This window comes from Nipponia nippon, unplaced genomic scaffold (assembly GCF_047370975.1).
Source record: "Nipponia nippon isolate SJK-2023a ecotype South Korea unplaced genomic scaffold, ASM4737097v1 scaffold_28, whole genome shotgun sequence".
NCBI classification, from domain to species: Eukaryota; Metazoa; Chordata; class Aves; order Pelecaniformes; family Threskiornithidae; genus Nipponia; species Nipponia nippon.
The window spans coordinates 6727427-6749726 of NW_028262345.1; the positions used below are offsets into that span (position 1 = coordinate 6727427).

The 22300-nt window shown below is 49.6% G+C and overlaps 1 long non-coding RNA gene across 1 annotated transcript; it reads left to right on the forward strand.

Annotated features, from left to right (window-relative positions):
- The first annotated feature begins 1490 nt into the window (after nt 1-1490).
- Nucleotides 1491-8975, forward strand: LOC148055006 (uncharacterized). Its single transcript, XR_015706059.1, has 3 exons — nt 1491-1790; nt 2532-2620; nt 4883-8975. It is a non-coding gene; the product is annotated as an uncharacterized LOC148055006 (long non-coding RNA).
- The last annotated feature ends 13325 nt before the right edge of the window (nt 8976-22300 follow it).

Sequence of the window (22300 nt, forward strand, 5' to 3'; positions counted from 1 at the left end):
CGGAGTCTATTTCTGAAACCGTGGTCCTAGCCCTTCTTGCTCCAGTTGCTTCTTGGTTTAATAAAGGGCTAGCAATGCTGCCTTTGTGAATTGCTGTGGAAGAAGGAGCCTGCGTTAAGGCGCGATTTGGGTCAAGTACGTTTGATGCCCTGCTCTGACCCAGGCTTTTCCTGTGTTCTCTGCCCTGTCGCTTAGTCCCTCTGTGCCTTGGTTCTGCATCGATGAAGAAACAACGACGATCCTTTGTTCCTGCTGTAAACGAATGCTGTGCAGATGACAGACAAGGCTGTGAGGCATTGAGATGCTATGGTAACAGCTGGATAAGTATCGCAGATGAATGGAAATGGCTTTAGCGCTGCCATTATTTGTTGGGAGATGAGATGCCCTATTTCCACTTTCCAGGTGTCCCTTGCATTAAGATTTGCCCAGACATTATAAAAAGAAATCTCAATAACATTAAACCATGTATATAACAGGCTGTATTGGTGGTAGGTGTTAATGAGCTTAATTAAAAAGGTGCTTTCCTCTCAGATTAGGACTCTAAACCAGGGACTTTTATTAACCCTGCAGCAGTCCCCCTCTGCTTAGCATACTAAGCAGGGCGTCAATGAAAAAACATCAGCTTGTTAAACCAATAATGTAACTAGTTCTAATTATCACTGCTGAAATGCAAAGCCATCCTGCAGCAGGGCATACCTCGTGCGTATGATTTCAAGTCCTCACTGACTGCTTAGGGCACTTTTCTGCAGACATGTGCCAAACCGCAGTGAAAGCAAGGAGTTAGCCGTGGAACCCCTATGTAGTAAGCGGCTCTGGCTTTTATCGGTGGAATATGGCACTGCCGACTGCTGCAGGCTCGCACTTGACCACTGGTCGGGCCAGCTGACGCAGCACTAAAGCAGGAAAGTTGTCAGATTTCCCCACGACAACTTTCTTGGGAATGTGTCGACATGGGTGTCTTCCTACGGGTCCAGTCATTTCAGAGGAAAGTGCAAAACCCTCTGCAATTGCAGGATTGTTTAACCAGGGAAAGGCTGTCCTTGCCCTGCCGGTGGAGGACTGGCCCATCTCGAAGCAGAGAGGCTGCTATCCTTTCTAAAGCATGCGACTTTTTAATCAACTTTCAGCCTAAGAAATGGTGCTGATCTGGACATGCCATGTAACGTTCGTTCCACGGCTTTGGCGGTTCCTATTTCCCACTTGCTCTGCTCATCCTGGACGTGTACAGGCAAATAGTAGTTGCTGATTGTTTCTTTTTCTCCAATTGGCTTTCCAACACCAGGAAAAATATACAAATCTGCGGCAGGATGGGAAGGGAACTAATCACTTAACAAGACCTAATTAGCAAGGGATTCTCACAGGGAGGTCCTCCCGGGGTAATTGCTGCTCATTGCTGCTCATTTTCAGCTGTGAATACAGGAAAACAAAGTAGTTTTAAGCAGCTTAAGCAAGTCCTGGCAAAATACTGCTAGCACCCAGTAGCTGAACCGTACCTGCTCAGGGCTTGAGCGGGGAGGGTGAGAAGGGGCTGTTTACAAAGAGTTCTTGAAAAGCTCGCTAAGTGTCTAAGTAGACAGATCTCCCCTAGCAGCTCTCCCCAGACCTATTTTCTGGTCCTTTGCTAAGCATTCAAAAGCCAGCTGAGCGGTTTTGGCGATTGCGGTTTTGGGCAAGTTTCTTTCTTCTCCACTTGGTGGGGAGGATCTTTCTGGACAGAAAACACCATCACCAGGAGCTTCAGGACTGCAGCCCGGGAGTCACGGGGAGCAGCCTCCAGCGTGACTGTGGCGGTGGGTAATCCTGAGCCCAGAACAGTGCTGGGGGAAAGGACGGGGGTCTGCTCTGCTGTCCTGCAGTAGAAATAAATGTATGCATTGCACCTGGAGCATAAATGCTGCAACAGCTGCGCACAGAGCTTGAAGCTGGGATTTGCCTGCTCTGACCCCAGGTTTCAAGCGTCTGGTCAAGTCTGTCTGTCTCTGACACACCAAAGAGGCTATTTTGGGGTGCCAGGCAAGGGCTACTGAAGAATTTGCCTCCAGCATCTCCTGCCCTCTGTGCCCGTCATGCAGGTGCCAGATGCTGCTGTGCACAACAGAGCCTCTGGTGCTATAAGACAAACCCCTTTTCTTTTGAAATACCATAGCCTGAATTGAATTAGCACCAGGACTGCTCCTGTCCTTGCACGGACCACCCTCAAAATGCTAAACGCGGAGGCCATTGTGGGGCTATATACGGCGTCAGGCACAAGAGAGCCGCTGACAGTAGCCGAGCCATTCGTGGTTGCTTACTGAGATAACAAGATATCCCGCCTTTAAAATATTTTATTTGTGCTGCTACTCCCTGCAGAACAAACCCAGCAGTGTTACAGCTGCAAAAGGCATGTGCGCTCCTGCAGCTCATGACTCTAACCCTGTGAGCGACTTATTCTGCTAGCGTGATAAACACATGCTGTAGAGGAACAGCACTAATTATGACCCTGTCACCTTCATCAGCTCCCCACTAATTGTTTTGGCTTTTTTTAATCTCAGCGCTTGGAGATGAAACATGATGTTTGGTTCTGAAAAGGAGTTGAAAAGAAGAGAGAAGAAAGAATCGCATTTTAAAATAGAAGCATCAGGTAGGTCTTTCTGTTGGATTTGAAATTCAAATGACAGAAACTATAACTATTTTTTGTGTTATTAAAATAAGGCAAGGGAAATTTTTAGAGGACTTTCTGGGACTGCCCATACTGGCTCTCAGTCCACTGATTCACCTTGCTCTGTGCTCACATCATCTTCCCAGCCCAGAAGAAGGGTGCTCTGTGTCATGTCGTAATAAAACTTTCCCAAATCTCTCCAGGCACTGTCAGACAGTCCAGAGACCCTGCCAGTAATAACTCTCTTCCTAGGTTTTGAGGAAGAAGGGCGGTATCTCCTTGTCAGGAGCTCTGTGGATCTTGGAAGAACAAGGAGTAGGATTCAAACCTGCAGGCCGCAGGAAAAAACATGTCTTTTGTTCCTCCAGCCCTCCAAAATAGCAAGCCAACGGAACAGTATCCGAATGTTCTGCTGGACGTTTCTTGAGTGACTATCTAACACCTACGCACAAGCAAAAGATCAAGTACCTCACAAAGTGAAAATGAGTACTAAGATTTATTTAGGGGTGACACTCAGACTCACAAATCTTCCCAGGTGCCCTTTGGAAAGACCTGGATGTGAGAACAGTCATCTCACCGCAGCGGGCAGATTCTGTTGCTGTATCAAGACCAGAGTGAAAACACCCCAGTGGTAGCCATAATATTGACTTTCATGGCTCAGAAATGTTTTGAAAAGCATCTCTCAGATTTGTACGAAATAAGGGAGCTCTGACAACTGTCAGCAAACCTTGCAGGGCATTATTCTACCCAGGGATAGCCTTTGAGGCAGAGATATTTTCAACAACTTGACTATAGCAATGCTAATGTTACTGTCGCTGAGAGAGCAGCAACGTTGCCAAAGCAGCTGAGCGCAGTATAGATCAGTCTATAATAGTGCTCGGCTCCTATTAGAAAGCTTTAAACAGAGTGAGGTTGGTTTTATTTTCAGCTGTTTCGCGGTCTGCTCATCTGGGAGTTTGTTTTCTGTTTTCCTGGATGAACCTGCAAAGCATTTTCTGTTATGTCAAGGCTTTAACTTGTGTTCTGGTTTGTTTTATGCAAGCCTCCAAAGGCAGATTGTAGCTGCAGTTGGAGAAATCCACAGATATCACCTAGCGCTCCAAAGAGCCGCTGCGGAAACGCATAGCATTTCTAAGAGCCATCCGGCAAGATGTATGTGCAGGGCTTTCAACGCCTGCCGTATCAATGCCCCTTCCTCAGCCACCTGCAAGCCTGTCTTACGTGGCCACCTTTGTCAGCACGGGCAGGCGTGAAAGGTGCTGTTCTGCCTTCGCCAGGGCAGGCATCAGGGCCCAGTAGACAGGATGGAGGAGGTGCCCACCGTCGGACCTCCTCTGCTGCAGCTCTCTGCATCTCTGCTTCTCATAACCTTTTGGTCTGCCTTGACCGTTCAGGCTTTAAGGCGCTCTGCCCACCACAGCAGCATTTCTGTGGTCCCTGCCGTAAGAGTTAGTGCAGCACGTTGGCTGTTCCTTACTGCGGGGCAAGCTGAATGGGGGAGCGGGCTGCCCAGGGCGGTGGTTGAGTCCCCATCCCTGGAGGTATTTAAAAGACAGGTAGACGTGGTGCTCGAGGACATGGTTTGGTGGTGGACTTGGCGGTGCTGGGTTAACGGTTGGACTCGATGGTCTTAAGGGTCTTTTCCAACCTTAACGATTCTATACCTTTCTTCTCCAAGTTCATCGGCAAACAAACATTCATCGTGACTTGAAGGTGCCTTGCAAGGCTCCTTACTGACTATTTTGTGTCCTTGTCCTTTGTAGCTATTGAGCGCTGATTTAATGTATAGGCACGCACCCCCACGACGGTGGGGTTTCATTTGCAAAGAGCAGCGGAGTAAAAATATTAAAGAAAGGCATGGCTCTCTCCACCCTCCTAAGATTTAGTGTGGTAAATGACTTAATGACTTAATTGGTATGTTCTAGTCCTGGTACAAACGCTGACATGAAAAAAGCGCTAAGAAGCCAACTATATAAATAACGATGAAAAACATAATCGTAATCCTCCTGCATGAAGCCAATCAGTCTGGGGCCTGATTTCCTATGGCTGCCTCGAATAATTTCCACAAGCAGTGGCTTCGGTAGCCTAGGAAAGAAAATTAGCTTGGTAAGTGAACCCAGCCTTACGCAATGTCTATGTTTCTGTTTTGCCACGTGTTTATAATCAAGAGGAAATGCTTATGTTTACTGAACTTTGTTTTGTAAAAACATCTTGCTGAACTTGTAACAGAGTTACCATTTTCAGAAACGCTTCCCTCTAAATGGAGGATGGAGGTCAGCTAGCGGGGATGAAAGAAGAACAACACGTCTCCTTTCCCATCGACCTCCGTCTACAGCCAGCGGAGCTTTGGCAGTAAGCGGCACAGAGAAGGTAGCACGTATGAAAACAGGCCCTGCCGGTTCTGCTGCTCTCGGGCGATTTGTTACGCGCAGGACTGAGACTGGTTGTTTTTAGCCGTCGCAAGGTACGCAAACAAAGGGATATCAGGCTGTTGACCGGGAATCAGGGCGTGTGTCTCTGGATCCAAACGAAGAGGATCAGCCTGTGCTTCGTGTGAATTGGGATGGTTTGGAGGCAGACTCATGCATATACATGATTTGCTCTGCAACTGACGCACAGCAATCAAACGCAAACTCATTTATATTTTAAAATCTGGACTTTAATTGCCAGCCCACATTTATCTGTGTGTGTAGGCAGGAGGGAGAACTCTTCACCCAGCTGCCTTTGGATGCTGACTTTTGGGAGGGAAAGAATTGCTAGGAGCTGCTTCCACCCAAGGCTGAAGCTCTTTTTGCACAGAGCCTTGTGCAAAAAGTCTCAAGCCTAAAGGGAGCTGTTATCTTTCAGGAATCATCTTCCATCTAGCTAATCCCCTTGTTCAGGCCAGGAGCTATTCCCTCGTGCCTCTCACTGTAAATACAGATTCACTGGCCTTTCTCACCCCAGTCACTATCCCAGGCTACCTCGTCTTACGGTTTTATATTCAATTTTCCAGGCTTTAAGTCACATCACACACATGCATTGCCCTTCCTGTCACACGGTAAAGTATAATTCATCTGCTCTCTGTCACGCCTGTGCGCACACACACGCTCTCACTCGCGCGTCTTCCTCCAGAGACTCGGACTTCCTGCACTCTGTGGACACAGCTGGTTTCATGAAGCCGTTCTGCTAGGACCTGCATGCCGCTGTGTCATCGGCACCTCGCACAGCCCAGCTCCGAACCTGTCTGAACCGTATTAAACCCCAGGGCTGGAGTTGTGCATCAGCAGCGTGAGGGGGAACTTACAGACCCTGAGAGCAAGGGAGAGATTGAATCATTTGTGATTTACCATAAGGGGAAGGCTTGGAGATGACAGGAAACTGTGATAACTTGGGGGGGAGATCTTGTCAAAGACTGATGACTAGAAAAGCGAGAGAAAGAGGGCCCTTCAGAACATCATTTGCATCGTTAGTGCAAGAAGAGGTTCATTCTGCCGTGGGGCTCAGCTCGTTTTCGCTCTGATAGCAAGAGATGGTGCATTTTCAAAGTGTTTATTGAACACTTGCATCTTTCTGGTTGGGCCGGTGTTTCACTGGATTGGCAGAAACACGCACGCCCTGGGATCACCGGTGTTCGTAGGTAGCCTTTTAACCTTCATGAGTTTAGTACCTTGCTTTTCTGCGCGAGAACCTGCTTTCTCTCCGAGACCCCACCTGGTGCCAGTAGCCTGGCTAATGTGTCTGCTGTGAGGGCACTCAAGGCAACGCAGTAACTGCTCCACCGCCCCAGCGCATTTCTAATCGCATATCCCTTTGCTGCTCCGGCCCAATATCCAGGTGTTAACACCGGATACGGCAGTGGAAATCTCTCTCTTGCCATATATCCTGTTCGTAACAGGCTTTCTTCTCAGACGAGCTGAAATATAATTGACCGCAATCTTCCAGCTGCTTTGGTGCATTTCTACGAGGCGGTGCTGGAGATTTCAGCCTTTTCTTTCCCACACTGCAGCCAAGCTGTTCATAGAGGTTTCTTTTCATTTCCAACTCAAAAGCGTAAGGACTGTCCTTCCATTTGCTCGGCATGGCGGATACTGAAAAGAAAAATCAGAACTACATAAAAAACATATTAAAATTCTCTGTCTGGGTGAAGTTCAGCAGTTCTGAGTGCGGCAGAAGTGAAAGGAGGGTGATCTTTGTGATATGGCTCGTTAACGAATGGCGATATGCTTACTGTGTTCTTTTCTTTCTAAAATCAAATTAGAAGTGAATTGTTATATGAGCTGGCAGAAGGGGAAGGACGGATGAAGCTCGGCACCGAGCAGTCCTCTCGCTTACACTGGGACTGTGCTTGACAGGCAGAAAGTTAGGAGCTCTCCTAAGCTGAGCGGCTGCTGCCTGGGGAAGCCTTGTACAAGCACTCGCCTCTTACCGATACCCTGGTGAGCCGCTGCCTGGCATGGCTAAACAAGAGTCTTTGAATCTACCAAGGAGTGAAACAGCAGTCATTCAGGTGCCAGATCTCATCTTTCAGGCTTGCGGAGGGATGCTTAACTAGGTAGTTTTCTTTTTTAGTTTGAAAACATTCCTTTCATTTTTGATGGGTAATCCAGGAGTGGGGAAAGAAAAAAGCCATTCCTGGTATTTTTGCTATCCCAGCCAAAACCAGCACAAATATCAAAAGCAAACATCCAGGCGAGCAGGGCACGTTCCAGAGATCCGGGAGTTCCTTTCACACAGGGCCTGGCTGGGTGCACCTCCAGGAAATGAGAAAAAGGGCTTTTGCTGTGCACCATTTTTCGTGAAATGGATCCTCCTTCCCGACAAAGATCAAAGTGATCGAATCTGGACGGGGAGATACTATGAGTCTTGTTCGCTCAGGTTAATTCCACTCACCCAATTCCCTACGGAACCTGGCAGCACCGTTTCATCCACATGGAAAATAATGCCTGGTGAAGCCATCTATAGTTATGTAACTTCATGAATTCAGATGATGGAAGCTAATTCCATATTTCCTATAACTTCTTTTTCATCGCCTTTGGCGGCCAACCAGCAAAGCAAACGAACTGTCCCCTGATTGTTTTTCTAAGAATAAACCTATTATTCTGTCTCTGACCAAATCCAGTTCAGCGCCCTGAACTGTGAAGCCGTCTAGGGGTAAAGGACATGTACTTCACACTTGCATGATTTTAGATGAGGGTGATAGAGCACCGTTTGTACACTCACCTACGGTGGCAGCAGGGCTTGTCGTCTTGCAGCCTCTGGCCGGGAGTTTCTCTCTGACTGAGAGGGCAGCCCCTCTTCAGGCACCACTGAGCTTCCCTTCTCCTCACCTGGTCTCTTGCTGGGCTTGGTCTGGCCAAGCTGTAAGACAAGCGTTTACTTTTGAGGTCACATATTTACATTTTACATTTTGCTGAACATTATTCTTATGAAATGGCTCCCAATAGCTAGAAACATTACAGTGAGCACCTGAAAATTAACTTTTCAGTCGCAGCCTAAGCCAGAACCTGGACTTTTCTCTCTGGCTTATTGTTGATATTTCAGCAAAATATCTGAGCTGTCTCTTCCCAGCCTGCTTCCCTCTCCCTGTTGGCTCCCGGCAAATTGATGTGGATCTGTTCAGCACCACAGGCAAGCCTCAGGGGGGAGGGGAAGATTAATTGAAGACTTAATTTTTTCTATTTTCGTTTGATTAGCTAAGTGGAAGAGGCATGAGTCCCTGCTTATGTGCTACTGGAGGCCTCGTGTCGGCCATGAATCACAGCTCCCAGCTGCCAGTCTGGTTGCGTGTCAGGTTAATCATGATGTTGTAGTAAACAGTCTTGCAGGCAGAGCCCATCAATTATAGCCCTCCACACGCAAGCTGCGCAACTCAGTTTCCGTCACTTACCCGAGACAGGACAAAGATGAGAAAAAGGAGCTCAGACAAAAGTGGGATGGGTCAAGGGTTTAGGAATGTCCCTGGCAGGAAGGCTGGGAGATAGGAACAGGTCTGAAGGGTCCAGCTCTCCAACGGGCAGCAGCCAGCTGGAGCCAAAGGAGCCGAACTCGTTGGCCAGACTGTCTTGGGTGCAGTGAATAAATCAAAGTTAGCAAGCGACCGATAAACTGAAATGTACTTGCACAAAGTCTTAGAGGAAAGCTAGATAATCCCAAACGTGTGAGTGACCGGCAAACGAGGAAACAGATTTTCCTTCTCCTCAGTCTTGACAGCCTAACGTCTAGCTTTTCTTGTTGCCTCGGTACCCCAATACCATCCAGCTCTCACCCTTCCAGACTGGGGCAGATCAAAATTTCTTTTTGCAGCTTAATATTGTTCTATGAGTGCTTCGCACTAGTGTTGGCCTAATTGATGCCCAGCTGCGCCATCAGACAGCAAAGCCATAAACATGACCTCTGCATGCGGTGCATGGTTTTCAAAAACTGGGCTTTACTCAGTGCAAGGTGAATACCAGAAGCCCTTAAATTTCCCCTTCCCCATTTTGCCACAGGCCACTCATTCTCTCTGTCAGCAAGTTTATGTTGATTTCTTTCTGGTTTTCATTGTTCTTATCTTAATTTTGGAGCCTGATGCATCACACAAAGTATCTTATTGTTTTTTACTTAGAGACAGATGGAGGGGCAATGAGAAGATGCAGTGAGGCGTTACCATCAGCTTCCCTTTTGTTATTAATCCTGCAACGGAATCAATTAGTCACGAGCACGTTGCTAGCTTCTGACAAACTTCCCGCCGCACTCAGTCTCCCGAGCTGTGTCTCACGCCTGGGGCTGGCACTCTTAAAGGACACTTCCATTAAATTGACTGCTTTTGTCTCGTGTGCATTGCCCAGTATCTTCTAGCCCCACTGGCCTGCATATCCACTCCAGCGAGTGCTAAACACTTATTTTGGGCCCAGGAGGGAGCACAGGCCAGCCTCGGCTAGCTCAGTCTGATGGCCGCGAACATACGTGCACCGCGTGCCCGCAATATCAGCCATCCCTTATACAACTCTCTTAAAATACCAGCCACTGCAGCTCTCCGTACCTCTCTGCCCTCCCGCACTGTGGAGTGCGTGAACCGGTCATGCATCCCGGGAACAAGATTTCCCAAACGTTTATTTAAATCTGGCCACCAGGAGACCCTACGTGGTAACGTTTTGCCCCCTGCAACTCCCTCCTGCCTCCTCTTCTGTCCGTTTGCTTATCTTCCCCCTCAGCAGTGGGTACTTCACTGGAAAAGCGTTGCAGCCCTCACTTGAATTCAAGTCCTGGGGGGAGGCAATGAGCACATACAGCCTCCATCCGTGACGAAAAGGCTGGGACTCCAGCTGGCAAGAGAAATCCAGGCTGAGAGCTGCCTAAGGCTTTCTCGGAGATTTGGAGTAATTACAGGGAACAAAAAGCTTCATACTTTAAAATGTCAAGCAGTGTTTATCTGAAATTCTTCCCAGCTAAGAAGAAATGAAGGCAGATGCGGCAATAAAAAGGAGGAACGTCAAATCTGGTGGCCTGGAAACGCATGGCCGGACTGCCTGCCTGCCAGACTGACCCTCCGGGCCCTGATCCGTAAGTGCCACCCAGCCCTCGCTGGGGTCACAGAGGGCCATTAACACACTCACTTTCAGGGAACATCTTAGAGTCAGCACTCCTACCAATCTCTCTCTGCCTCAGTTTCTTTTTTCTGTGTGTGTAGGGTCAGGACCCCCCATTTTTCCACAGACATCAAAAAAATGAACATCTGCAAAAAAGAGCAAAAGACCGAAGTGTTCTGCTTCCCTCCTGATGTCTGCAGTGCCCGATGCACCCGGACGTGCTCAGCTGCGCTCCTCCTGCTCGGTGTTCCTCTCCCCTTGTCACCTTCCGAGCAAATAAAAACAGCTCTCGGAGGGCAACTGCTGGGTGAAAATGCTGTATTTTGCAGACATCACCTCCCTACCGCTACCAAACGAATCCATGGTGTTTATAAAAGCCTATTCACACCTCCACCCTGCACACCCTTTACCTTATACTTGAGGAAGAATCGGGCTGTCTGTACCAGAGAACTGAAGTGGGTGAATTCTGCAAACACTGGCTGTGGCAGGCCGAGTACCTGGAAGGTCTCTCAGGCTGTGAACAGACCTAGACTCGGTCAAATAGCTGCTTGCCTGCGTTCCAAAGCGGCAGGCTTGGCTGTGCGTTTGTTCCAGCCCCGGCATTGCAAGCAGAGAGACCCATGAGACAGCATCTCCCCAGCCCGGTTCCACCCCCAGGAGACGGAAGCCCAGGGGCACAACACCCAGTGAAGAATACCCTTGTGGAGGAGGGCCGCCTCTCACCATCCCGGTGCAGGGAACAGCCCCTCTGCCGATGTGCAGGCAGTCCCAGTCGCACGCACTGAAACCCAGGAGTGCAACACGCTCCCCCTTTTCAGGAGGAGCTAGCTGGCGTTTGTGAGGTGCTTGAGCTCAGCGTTGCCCGGAGTGTATAGCAAGAAACTTTTTAAATGGTAGCTATGTGGCAGGGGAGGTGGAGAGGATGTGTTATATGCGCATCACAAATTCGTTTGATTTTTCTGTAGCAAATGTGTTTAGGTGCCGTAATTACATGAACGCTCTTCATATGGCTGTGTTCTACTACGTGAGTGCACGTTGGGGAGAACTGTACATTCCTAGTGCAGACGCTTAGAGAAAGTCACGTTTGCTGCATTAACAAGACCATGAATTTCAAACTTAGACAAAGAAGTGCTGCAGTTAGGACCCCGCATTTATTTTCTTTTATGTGAGTAACCTGAGTACCTATTGATTGGGTTTGCATACACAGTGGTACACTGCGTTTTCAGCAGGTATATTTGCATATGCAATTGAATTGATACATAAGTGCAGCGATTACTGTGTGAATCTGTCAATACATTTGTCTCTGACTAATAGAATTTCAGGCTTCCTATCTTGCTGAATGGATCTAGCTGCTGCAGGGCATATGGAAGCAGTAACCAGACGGTAAGATGGAGGTGCATAATTGCACGATGGCGGCATAAGAACGTCTCGTCGAGCTAGAGCCCTGTTTTGGCAGATCCTGCCAACGTACACATTCTGAGACACTCTGAAAGACAGGGAAGAGACGAGCCAAGAAGGGATGCACGTGAGTACAGCAATAAGCAGGAATAAATAAACAATGTTTTTCTGTCATAAAAAAAGTCTAAGGCGGTGTGTGGAGGAGAGTCGGTCTCTCTTAGCTCCTGTCACAGGAGCTTCCCCGCTAAATCTTTTTCTTTGCTTGCACCTGCACCCAGCCCATAACCGTGTCCCTTCACCATTTCCAGCTCTGATGAAACAGCGTCCTTCCTGCTAAAGACTTTTCTTCGGAGACAGAGGAGACGGTCTCAGCATGGAAGGACGGTGGACACTCCTTTTTCGTTTGTTTAGCTGTGTTACGAAGCACAAGGCATTGCTATCCTGGCCACGCTGTGCTGCTGGTCACGGTACACAGGTATCGTAAAAGGTAGTCCTTGTCCCCAGGGGGTTACGTTCGTCCCTGAAGGTCCCTCACCTACCAGGTTTACCCGCACCCTTGGCAAGCCTTGGGTGAGCTGTCAGGTGGCAGAGAAAATGCCTCTCTGGGGAGCGCTGCAAACGCCCTTGGTGTTTCGCAGGCACTGAGAGTTGCTCCGTGTCTCGAACCTTGCAGCGAGCGGCCGGTGGGGATTCCCCCCCGGATTGTCTCTCTTTCGCCTCCAGCTGCGCGCAACAGAACACATTTGCTGCCTCTGCCTCGTCGCGTGCTGCCAAGTGAGAGCAGTTTTGGAGCAAATAAATGCGTAGAAAAATAGACCGTTGAGGGGAGCCCAGAGGAGGTGGTAGACTTCATAAAGACAAACCTAATGAGCTGGAAACTGGCAGAAAAGCAAGACTTGCTGAGTTACAGTTAGAATAATTTCCAATAAACAAGGTCTCCGCATACAAGGGATAGAAGTCCCAGGCAGAGAGAATAGTCTGCCCTGTTCTGTTGCGCAGCAGGAACTTGAGAAGGATTTCTTTTTCCTTTTTGCTCAGAAGTTTAACTTTTCCCTGAAGCTTTTGTAGCTGTGGGCACGGAGACAAGCAACTGGTTTTTTGTCTATTGGAAACCGCTGTCACACCCTCCCTCGCCTTACTTCTCTGTCCGCAAAACATGCAGCCCCATTACAGCAGACAATTTAGTGGTCTTCTCTGTACTTCTCTGCTTTACGCTGCTAACAACTTTTGGAAGGTTGTTTGTCCTGAAGTACTTATAATTCCTCCTCTGCAGGAGCGTAATCAGTCACTATTAGCAGCAGTTTCAGACTCTAATCATAAAGCTGTTTTTTCTCCTTAATCCTAACCATGCTAAATATTAATTTGATGTTTAATCCCCCTGGTATCTAGCAATATTGTGCTGCTGCTATTATTATTATTATTATTATTATTACTACTACTACTACTACTACTACTACTACTACCACTACTACTATTATCATTATTAATGTGACACAGTGAAAAACTAGCACTGAGGTAATCATATCCTTATTTATTTACCATGACGTACATCTCAGTCTCCCTCTCTTGCCACCCTGTGTCACGCAGTCTCTCAGTGCAACGTACCCAAAAGAGCGTCCCACGTATACAGAGGAGCGGGAGGACGCCCGGACCGAGGGGCAGGGTGATGCTTTTAAGGAAGGAGCCTGGCAGGACGGCTGGCTGCACGCGGGAGGCTGCGGGTACGTAGTCCCACGCCGTTGCAGCCCCCTGAGTTCCGGTGACTGCCTCAAAGGGCTGAGGGCAGGGAGTGCCAAGAGCCGGTGGGGGAAAACACATGTCCCTGCTTCGCTTTTCTCTTTCTCTCTCCTGAACCATCATCTAAATGGTTAGAGTTGAACTCTGATTTAATATCTATGATCATGGTTTGTGTGAAAATATCACTACAAACTCACTCTGGTTTTCTTCTTCCTCCACCGTCCTTTAAAAATAAAAAAAAAAAGGCTCCACAGCAAACCTGTTAAGCTTTCAAACATGAAGCAGCAATTTGTCAAATGTTGCAAACCTCACCGATAGAGAAGTGACAAAGCCACTGCAGAAAATTTCATGGCAGGAGCAATTTGTCAGGAATGCCATTATTAACTGCTGTGGTTATCTGCTGTGATCAATAGAGCTCTTTTACGAACGAAACTTAAGAGCCCCTTAATAACTGGTGAGGGCACTGGTATCAACCCGCTACTGCAGGCTACATTCATTCGTGAGAAATGCCACGATTTGCCCTAAAATGAGAGGCTAAAACCCTCTTTTTGATGTGACGATGCTCTGAAGACGTGGTCTGGTATTCTGTCCATCGTTGAACAGTGAAAGAAGCGGCTGTGCCAGACAGACCTTTCTTCACCGAATGCATTCCCTGCTGCTGCTCTGTAACATAAACACAGGAAAGAGAAGGAACCAGCGGGAGCACATGGCATTTCATGCAAAGATGGGCCTCTAGTCAAGCCAAACCCTCCTGACCTCTCAGACCCTACAACTCGGCCCAACCTCTATTTCTACACCTGTACCGACCTAGTAGTCCTTCTAGTGGGAGCATCCATAGTCTTTCCTTCTCCAGACACATTTAGTGAGAGATGAGAATCACTGTGACCTCTAAAGTGTAAACACTGAGCACAGAGGGTGAAAAGACCTCCTAGTGACCGACCTTGCTTTGTTATTCAGCACTCGCTGTGCAAAACATGGCCATTTGTCACAGCCCCTTCCTTCTTTTTGCTCCATCGTCACCTCTGACATGAGTTACGAGGAGGCAGAGCCATGAGGGCAGTGCTGACCCTGGGCAAGGAGCAGCAGCGCCGATCGATTCCCAGGGCCCTTTTGGGAGCTGCCGGTCCATGCCTGACCCGCAGCCAGCCACTCTTCTGTAGAGTATCTCTGATGCTCCAGCAAGCCGCTGACATATTTAATCAGCATCTGACAGTCGTGCACCCTTGCTGCTATTTTCATTGCTCTAACAATGAAAATTAATGCAGGAAACGTACGTGGGAATTTTCACATTTATTTTTACAGTAAAACCTGTGATTTCTACCTGAGGCTGAGAAAGAGCAGCCAAGACACCCAGAGGTTGGCTCACATGATTTGGACTTTGTTGCAATATTCAGGAGTCTGGTTTCCCTGCTGAGCAGCAATTAATTTACTGTTTGGCAGATGTAAGATAAACCACCTGGACCACGGAAGGAATTTGCTCCTTCGGTGGTTGCGAATGAGAATACAGCAGCATCTAGCACCTCACGTCGTTCGCTGTGCAGAAAATGGGGCCACTCTTCGACGGCGGCTGCCCTGATAGGCGATGCAGCTGCCTGCGATCCCTCCACCAGCTTTCTGGAACCTCTGGCCAGACCCCTCAGCTTCTCCCCAGGCCCTCTTGCATCTCCCCTGGGGTAAACGGGCTCATCAGACCCCGACAAAACACTCTGGTACCTGGATGTCTCTCTTCCCCCAATTAAGACGGATGGGGCAACAGTGCCGTTTTGATTATGTTCCGTCTGACGACTTGCCTTTCAGGAGCTGGAATTAAGAGGGGCAGTGAAATGTTTGTGCGCGTTATTACCCACAAGGGTGGCAGCAAAGTAGGGGGTACCCGTACACAGTTACTAAAGATCTTAAATCCCTCGTTCCTCCCGCCAGCGGCAGAGGTAAATGCGCAGCGACCGCAGCCCGTGAGGCAGCCGTCCGGCCAGCGGTCTGCCGCGCAGAGCGCGTGCGTGACGCCACACGCGCACTGAAAGGCACAGATCACGCCGAAGGTGCAGGCGTGCCGCCAGTGCTGCAGAGCTGGGCGCTGGAGAGTAAACGGAAGCCAGCATGAAGCTTGCAGGCATCAGGTCCCTTTGTGAGAATTATTAGGGAGTCTTTGTGATGTGATTATATGGTAGGGTATTTCTTAACCAGAGAAGAAAAAGACCTCATTCCCAGCACTGTCTAAGTTTTGAATGTATAACTTTGAAAGCTTAATCATATTCTTTTCACAATGCCTTATGGTTTATATATATTTGGGGTTTTGTTGCCTTTTTGAATTCACTCATTTCGCTGTCAATTTCAGCTTAATATTATTAAAATTGCTCTGGTTCACTCTACTTGTAATTCTCCAGTTACAGTATTTTTTGGAAAGAAGTGCTAAGTCAATTTCTCTCTCCTATTTTTCATTTGTCTCTAATGACTCGTTAGATGAGCACCTTTGAAACCGCCGGCAGGAAGTAATAAGCCTGCTACCAGAAAAAGCCTTGCAGAAGCCAGCGGCTGGCAGTTTTGCAGGTTCAGGGCCGTGCGTGGGACCTCTGGGCCGGGGAGCCGATGTCCTCGCAGGACACAACCACACTCCAGAGACGGGTGACGTTATACAGCTCCTGAGGAGATGTTACGGGGCGCAGGCGATGGTGGGCTAAAGGCAGCGTCCCGCAGCCTCTCTCCTTGCACAGTGAGGGTCGCAGGCTTTTGCCCTCTTTGCAAGGTGAAAGGGGTAAATTGTCACTAGAGCCCCGCCGCCTTGCCCAGGGGATCTGTGTGTCACTGATAGGATATAATGAGGTTAATTTGACTTCTGAAGGGAAGACAGGCAGGAGAGAGCAGCATTTGCAGGTGGCAGGGCTGCTGGGATGCTCATTGCCCTCAGCTGGGGCAGGGGCAGGGGCAGCACCCAGGCCCTATAAAAGGTGAGGGGGAAGGCCTCCTTCTTCTTCGGGCACGGGCTGAGCTGAGGGCAGAGGTGAGCACGGCGGCTGCGGTGGTGTGTGCCCTGCGGGGCCGAGGTGGGCAGGGGGTCCTGTCGAGAGGTGCGGGAGCAGCCCTGCACCGCCGGCGCTGGGGACTGAGTCCCTGTTGCTGGTGCTCAGCGGCCAGGAGCTGTGCTTTGCTCGGGTTAGGGGTCAGCCTCAGCGGTGGAGAGAAGGGGCTCGAAAGCTTTAATCAATGCTAAAAGGAAAAAAAAGCGACAGGCACCTTATTGGCAGACAAATTCTCCCCTGTCAGAAGGCAAAACTGACTTTGCAGAAATATGTACTCGTACGTGCTGTGGTTTCTGGTCTTATGGAAATGTCTTTTTTCAAAGGGTGAAAATAATAGCGTTCCTGTAACACCAGCTGCTACCCCTTCCCTGGGGTACCTGGGACAATAACCAGCTCTGGTCTGTGGGAAACATGACAAATATCAAAAGTCTGTGTTCGTTGCCTCCCTTTCGTTTCACAAAGCTTGACAAATCTTGCTAGAGTGAAAAGAAAGGCGACAAATCTGTTTACGAGTAAAGGCAGCCCCCAGCTGCGGCACTGAAACCTTACCGAATTCAGCGTGCGAAGTGGGAGCTGACCCTGGAGCAGCTACGCTGTGGTAGCGCTGCCTGGGGTGGCAACGGGACGGGGGCTGGCTGAAATTCGCCGGTGCAGCTGCCTCTGCCAAAAGGATTTGCAAGCGCGGATAAAGAGCATTTTTCTTCCTTGCCTGCGAACGTGAGGCTGACTCATAATCTCACAGATGACAAAAGCAAATTTTCCCTGGCGTTGGGGAAAACGATGTTTTCTTGCATGTGCAAACCACCTCTTTGTAATACCGGGGATTCAGTAAGAAAAACAATCTTCAGGCTGAAATAACAGCAGATTTGTTCCAGTGCTCTGTTAGGGGTGATTTATGGGCAAGCCGCTTTTCAAAACTTAGCGGCTTTACCGAGTTAAACGTGTGAGTAACGCTGGCTGCCGAACAGGAGCCTGGTAAATCACCCCTGCTCTTGCCCAATTGGTGTCCATTGCAGAGCAAGCATCAGCTGCGTTACCGAAGCAGTCAAAATACTCAATACCCTTCACGCAGCTTCGTGCTCGCTTTAGCTGAAAGGCGGCTCTGGTAAAGAAAAGTAGAGCCGATAAATACCGTAACGAAGAAAGATGTTGCACTTAGGCCGCTGTGTGTTGTTTATAGCAGGCAAAAAAAGTTCCTGCTCTGTGACTGACAGTGTTGGCTTTTGAACGCTGTGCCCTCCGCTTCATTAGCATTTAATTAGGCGCTACCAGTGCAGCATAATACTTAATTGAGTTTCACTGAGTCACATCCCCTGAACTGCTGCAGAGCTCCCAGGGCTGGGAAAGCTGCGAGCGTTCGCTGGCGGCCCATCGTCTCGCCCAGCAAACTGCAGCGCAGCTCGGCCGGGGCACGGCGGCTCTGGGCGCCGCTCGCTCTCTGCTGGGGCTGTGCGGAGCCTCCCCCTCTGGGGCCTTGGGGAGAAGGGTTAGGAGGCACGGAGGGGTGATGTGCGCCATGTCGCGAGGCTCAGGAAGGGATGCCCGGCGCTGGTCCCTGTGGCTAATGCCGACATGCCAGGGCCAGCTCTAACGCAGCTTGCGAGAGACCGGTAGTACTCTGGAAAGGAACCACAGCCGGTTAATTACATCTGTGTTAGCACGGCACCTTGTGAGCCTTACAGCCACGCTGACTTTTAAACCTGCCTCTTTGGCTCAAAAACTAAAAGCATCTCGATTGTTGGGACTTACCAAAATATGCGTATATTTTTGACTGTTGCGGTGCCTAAAAGGCGAGTTGCAGATCGCAGCTCTGGTAAGCCAGGCACCCTATTAGCAGCGAACAAAAGCTGTCCTCTCTTACAAAGGAGGGCACAGTCTAGCCACGCTTCAGTAGTGCCTGAGGGCTCCCCTTTGGCATCATTGTTCCTTTGTTACGTCAGAGGTTTTTTATTATGATTGTGGCGTCATTATCAATGCTTGTGGAAAACGTCAAATATCCATCGTGGAAATATTAACATTTTATGAGGTGACGTGTTCCCTTTCCACATCAGAAAGTAGTGTAAGGAAAGACTATGGAATAATGTGCTAGAATCCATGCAATAAGCCCTGGACACTTTGCTCCTCCTACTGAGTGCTGTCACTTGTTGTCCTGGTTTCAGCTGGGACAGAGTTAATTTTCTTCTTGGCAGCCGGTAAGGGGCTGTGTTTTGGGTTTAGGATGAGAACAATGTCATGAGACACTGATGTTTTGTTCTTGCTGAGTAGTTGCTAAGTGGCGCTCACACTGGTCCAGGACTTTTCAGCTTTCCCTGCTCCGCGGGGTGCATAAGGAGCTGGGAGGGGACACAGCCAGGGGGGCTGACCCGACTGGCCAAGGGGCTATGCCGTACCACGTGACGTCATGCTCAGTATATAAACTGGGGGAGTTGGGGGGGGGGGAACGATCGCTGCTTGGGGGACGTGCTGGGCATCGGTCGGCGGGTGGTGAGCAATTGTACAGTGTAGCGCTTGCTTTGTGTTACTGTTGTACTATTATTACTTGGTTTTATTATTATTGTTATTATTACTATTACTCCTGTTCTATTTTTATTTTACTTTAGTTATTAAACTGTCCTTATCTCAACCCACGAGTTTTCCCCCTTTGCCCTTCCGATTCTCTCCCCCATCCCACCGGCGGGGAGCGAGCGAGCGGCTGCCTGGTGCTTAGCTGCCGGCTGGGGTTAAACCACGACGTTTGTGTAGTATTTAAAGCACGAGACTTGTCCTTTCTGTCAGCCCGATGTAGTCTTGACTAATTGGATCTCAAACGGCTTCCAGAAGCAGAACTCGAATCTTGACTGAACTTGGGAAATGAGTGAACTTGGAAACGCTGGGAAACAGTGTTCATTTGACGTTCATACATTTACTTAAGAATTAACTGTTACTTACGCTGAGCAGTCCTTCCCTGGCTGATAGCTCAGGCTCCAGCAGAGTTAGTGCCTGTGCTCTGGGCTTTACAAAAGGGGTGGGCGCCTTTTCCACCTCCAGTGGCATCACCAGAGATGCTAATGCTCTCAGCAAGGCCCCTGCTGTCCATCCGTGTCTGACTGCCCACCGGCAGTGGGCCCCCCGTCACGGGGCGCCAAAGGAGCGTTTCGTGTGAGCAAGCCCTGACCAAGCCTTGTGCGTGCGAGCATATACGTGCTGGTGCAAATGCTGCGTAGCTCCCTCCTCCCCGTCACGTAGGACTTCAGCTCCTAACTCGGCTGAAAACATCTTCAACGAAGTCGCTTAGGGTGAGGTTTTCTTGTGGTTTATTTCCCCGCCGCCCCCCGCCATGCATGCTGACTTTCTCTGCCGATTGCAGCTCTGGGCTGAGCTGGGAGGGCAGCAGCACAAGAGCCTCCCCACAGAGGAGGCATTTGCCGAGAAGCCGTTAAGCACTTAAAATCTAATTACTAACACAGCTCTAACTTTGGTCCATTTGCAAAGCTTTGTTATCAAACTGTGCCTACTGAAACAAACGTGCTAATTATCCGCATTGGAAATAGGATGGAAAGAATAGCCCATTCTTCTACACTTGTGCTGTTTATGCCACAACAATAACTAGACTTCCCTGGGAGAAATGCTGAGCGTGCGTTATTGTCTGGGCTGGGGCTTAGCGTTGTGGGGATGGGAAGAGACAAGAAGATAGACGGTGGCTCAGTGGCTTGTGGTGATAAAGCCAAGATGCAGACGGAACGGGGTTGGGAGGTGTTTCCCCCCCCACCCCGAAATGAGAAAGGCGAAGGTAAGGCTACCTTGAAATTTTACTCCCCTGAATATCGTGCCTTGGAGCATTGCTGCTGGCCGGAGCGCTGGCATTGGTAAATGCCGGCATAAGGGGGAGCTCATTTCCGTGTCTAGATGCATTAGAGATTTTTCACTTTGTAGCCTGGAGAAATACAGACTAGCTCCAGGTGGGCAAGTGGATCCCTGGTGCAAAACGAGATGCGAACGGACGAGGGAAAGCAGGCTGCCGCAGTTGAGAGCACCGCGCGCCTGCAAGCTGGTCCAGAGAGGTGTTAATGACTTAGGGCTGCAGAAATCCCTGCAAGTCTCCTCTTCTCTCGCCAGGCTTGCTGTGGCAATGCAACCCGCACCTGACTGGAACTCCTAACGCTTTCCGGGGCCGTGCTGCTGTAGTGTTTGAGAGGCATTTTGCCTTTGCAGCCCTGCCTGGGGCGTGTTCCTCTCCCACACTCCGCCCCTTCCAGCGCCACAGCAGCGCATGTAGAAAAGCCTCTCGGTGCTCTCTGGGGCAGGAGAACGCCTGCTTAATTTGTCCCGGAGGCTCCTATACGAGCCTGGTTTCACAAGCAAATTCCCGTGATTCACTGGGTCTTGCCAAAGTTTTGCCGGGTTTTCTGTCACCCTCCGTAGCGCTCATGGGTTCAGACCGGGGCAGCGGGCCCTGCTGCTGGAAGAAGAGAGAGCGTAGTAAGCCCTGTTCTCACGGTCTTTCTGTCCTCAGCCGCGCTACTTGCAGCTTCCCGCAGCGCCGCCGGGACTGACTGTTAGTTGTGGGAGTATCTTGTATTTTCTGGCTTGGCGGTTGCCGAGTGGATTGGACCTGGGTAGAAGCTCTCTGAAGTGGTTTCCTCTTTAACTGAATCTATACTTCACAACAGCTTTTCATAATTTTGTAATCACAGTCAGCATGTTTATTTACATAAGTAGGGACTGTAATTACGTTTCATTAAAATGTATAGTTAATTAGGGTTCATAAAGCGGGCTGAAAAATCAGCTGTATGAGTGAGCTTCAGACTGTCCTTGGTTAACAGCACTGGCCGTGACTTTGTGTTCCTCTGCTGTGGAGGGGAAGAAAGTAACCCTGAGTACGGAGCCAGGAAGCCGCTGCTGGCAGAACGATGCTGCTGGCTGGGGGAACCTTTCCCCCTAAGAAGGAAATCGGGTTTAGTAGTCTCTAACTTCAACCTCTTGCAAGACAAGGCTGGCAGGACTAGCCGCCTACTGCTGGATACACCTTCCTTCTTGCTGAGTGAGAAGCTGCTGGGCTGAACAATGACGGATTTACATGGAACACTGTCAAGTTAACTGCGCAGAAAAAGCGAAAGCTCCCCTTGAGTGCACGGAGTTAATTTTATCGGGTGTTTAGCAGGCTCTAATGAGAACCAAGAGACCTATGTGTCTTTGCAGGTGGATAACTTTCTGGCAGGACCTTGATTGCAAGTAGATTTTATACCTTATAGACCCAAAGCCCTGCCGAGGATGTATCCCCAGGGAAGCACACGATACAAAAAGGTTCTGCAAATGCAATACTTCTTGGTCTTTAGAAACAACCAGAAATGGAAAATTCTGCTGCCCCTGGCAAGGACTTCGGTGACCCCTCTGGGAGCTGAAGAGCAGAGCACAGAGCGATTTTGGGCCGCTGCAGACAAGGCCGTGTCCTGCGGATGCAGGCAGGAGCACCGTTAGCCTTTGGATGCTGCGGAGGGAGAGGAGGGCGAGGTGGGCACAGCCTGGCTTTGGGGAGCTCTGCTGCCCACAAATGGGCGGTGCTTACTGTGCTCCTTACAAGTGCTTGTGTTCCAAACAAGCCCATGTTAGAGAGCTGTTTCTCGAGGAAATCGGAAACAGCACCGGTTTTACTAACGTGGAGTGTGAGGCAAGCGGGATGAAACCCTGGGAGAAGCAGCCCCAGCTCAGGCTCTGCAGAACAGCATGAAGGCAGGAGAGCAGGGGCAGAGGTTCAGGAAAAACATCGGCTGGAACTGCAGGCTCTGACAGCTGATGAAGATCTTGCTGACCCTTGCCTCTCCCGTGCCCCCTGGGGAGATGCGAAGCTAATGGGGTGGAAGATTGTGCCAGAAGGCTGCGGGCTCTGCGGGTCAGGCGGACGCCTTGCTGCTGAATTCGTTCAGGCTGCAGAGTTCCCCGCAGGGGGAAAGCATGCGGGCTGCGGAGATCGCCAAGTGTCT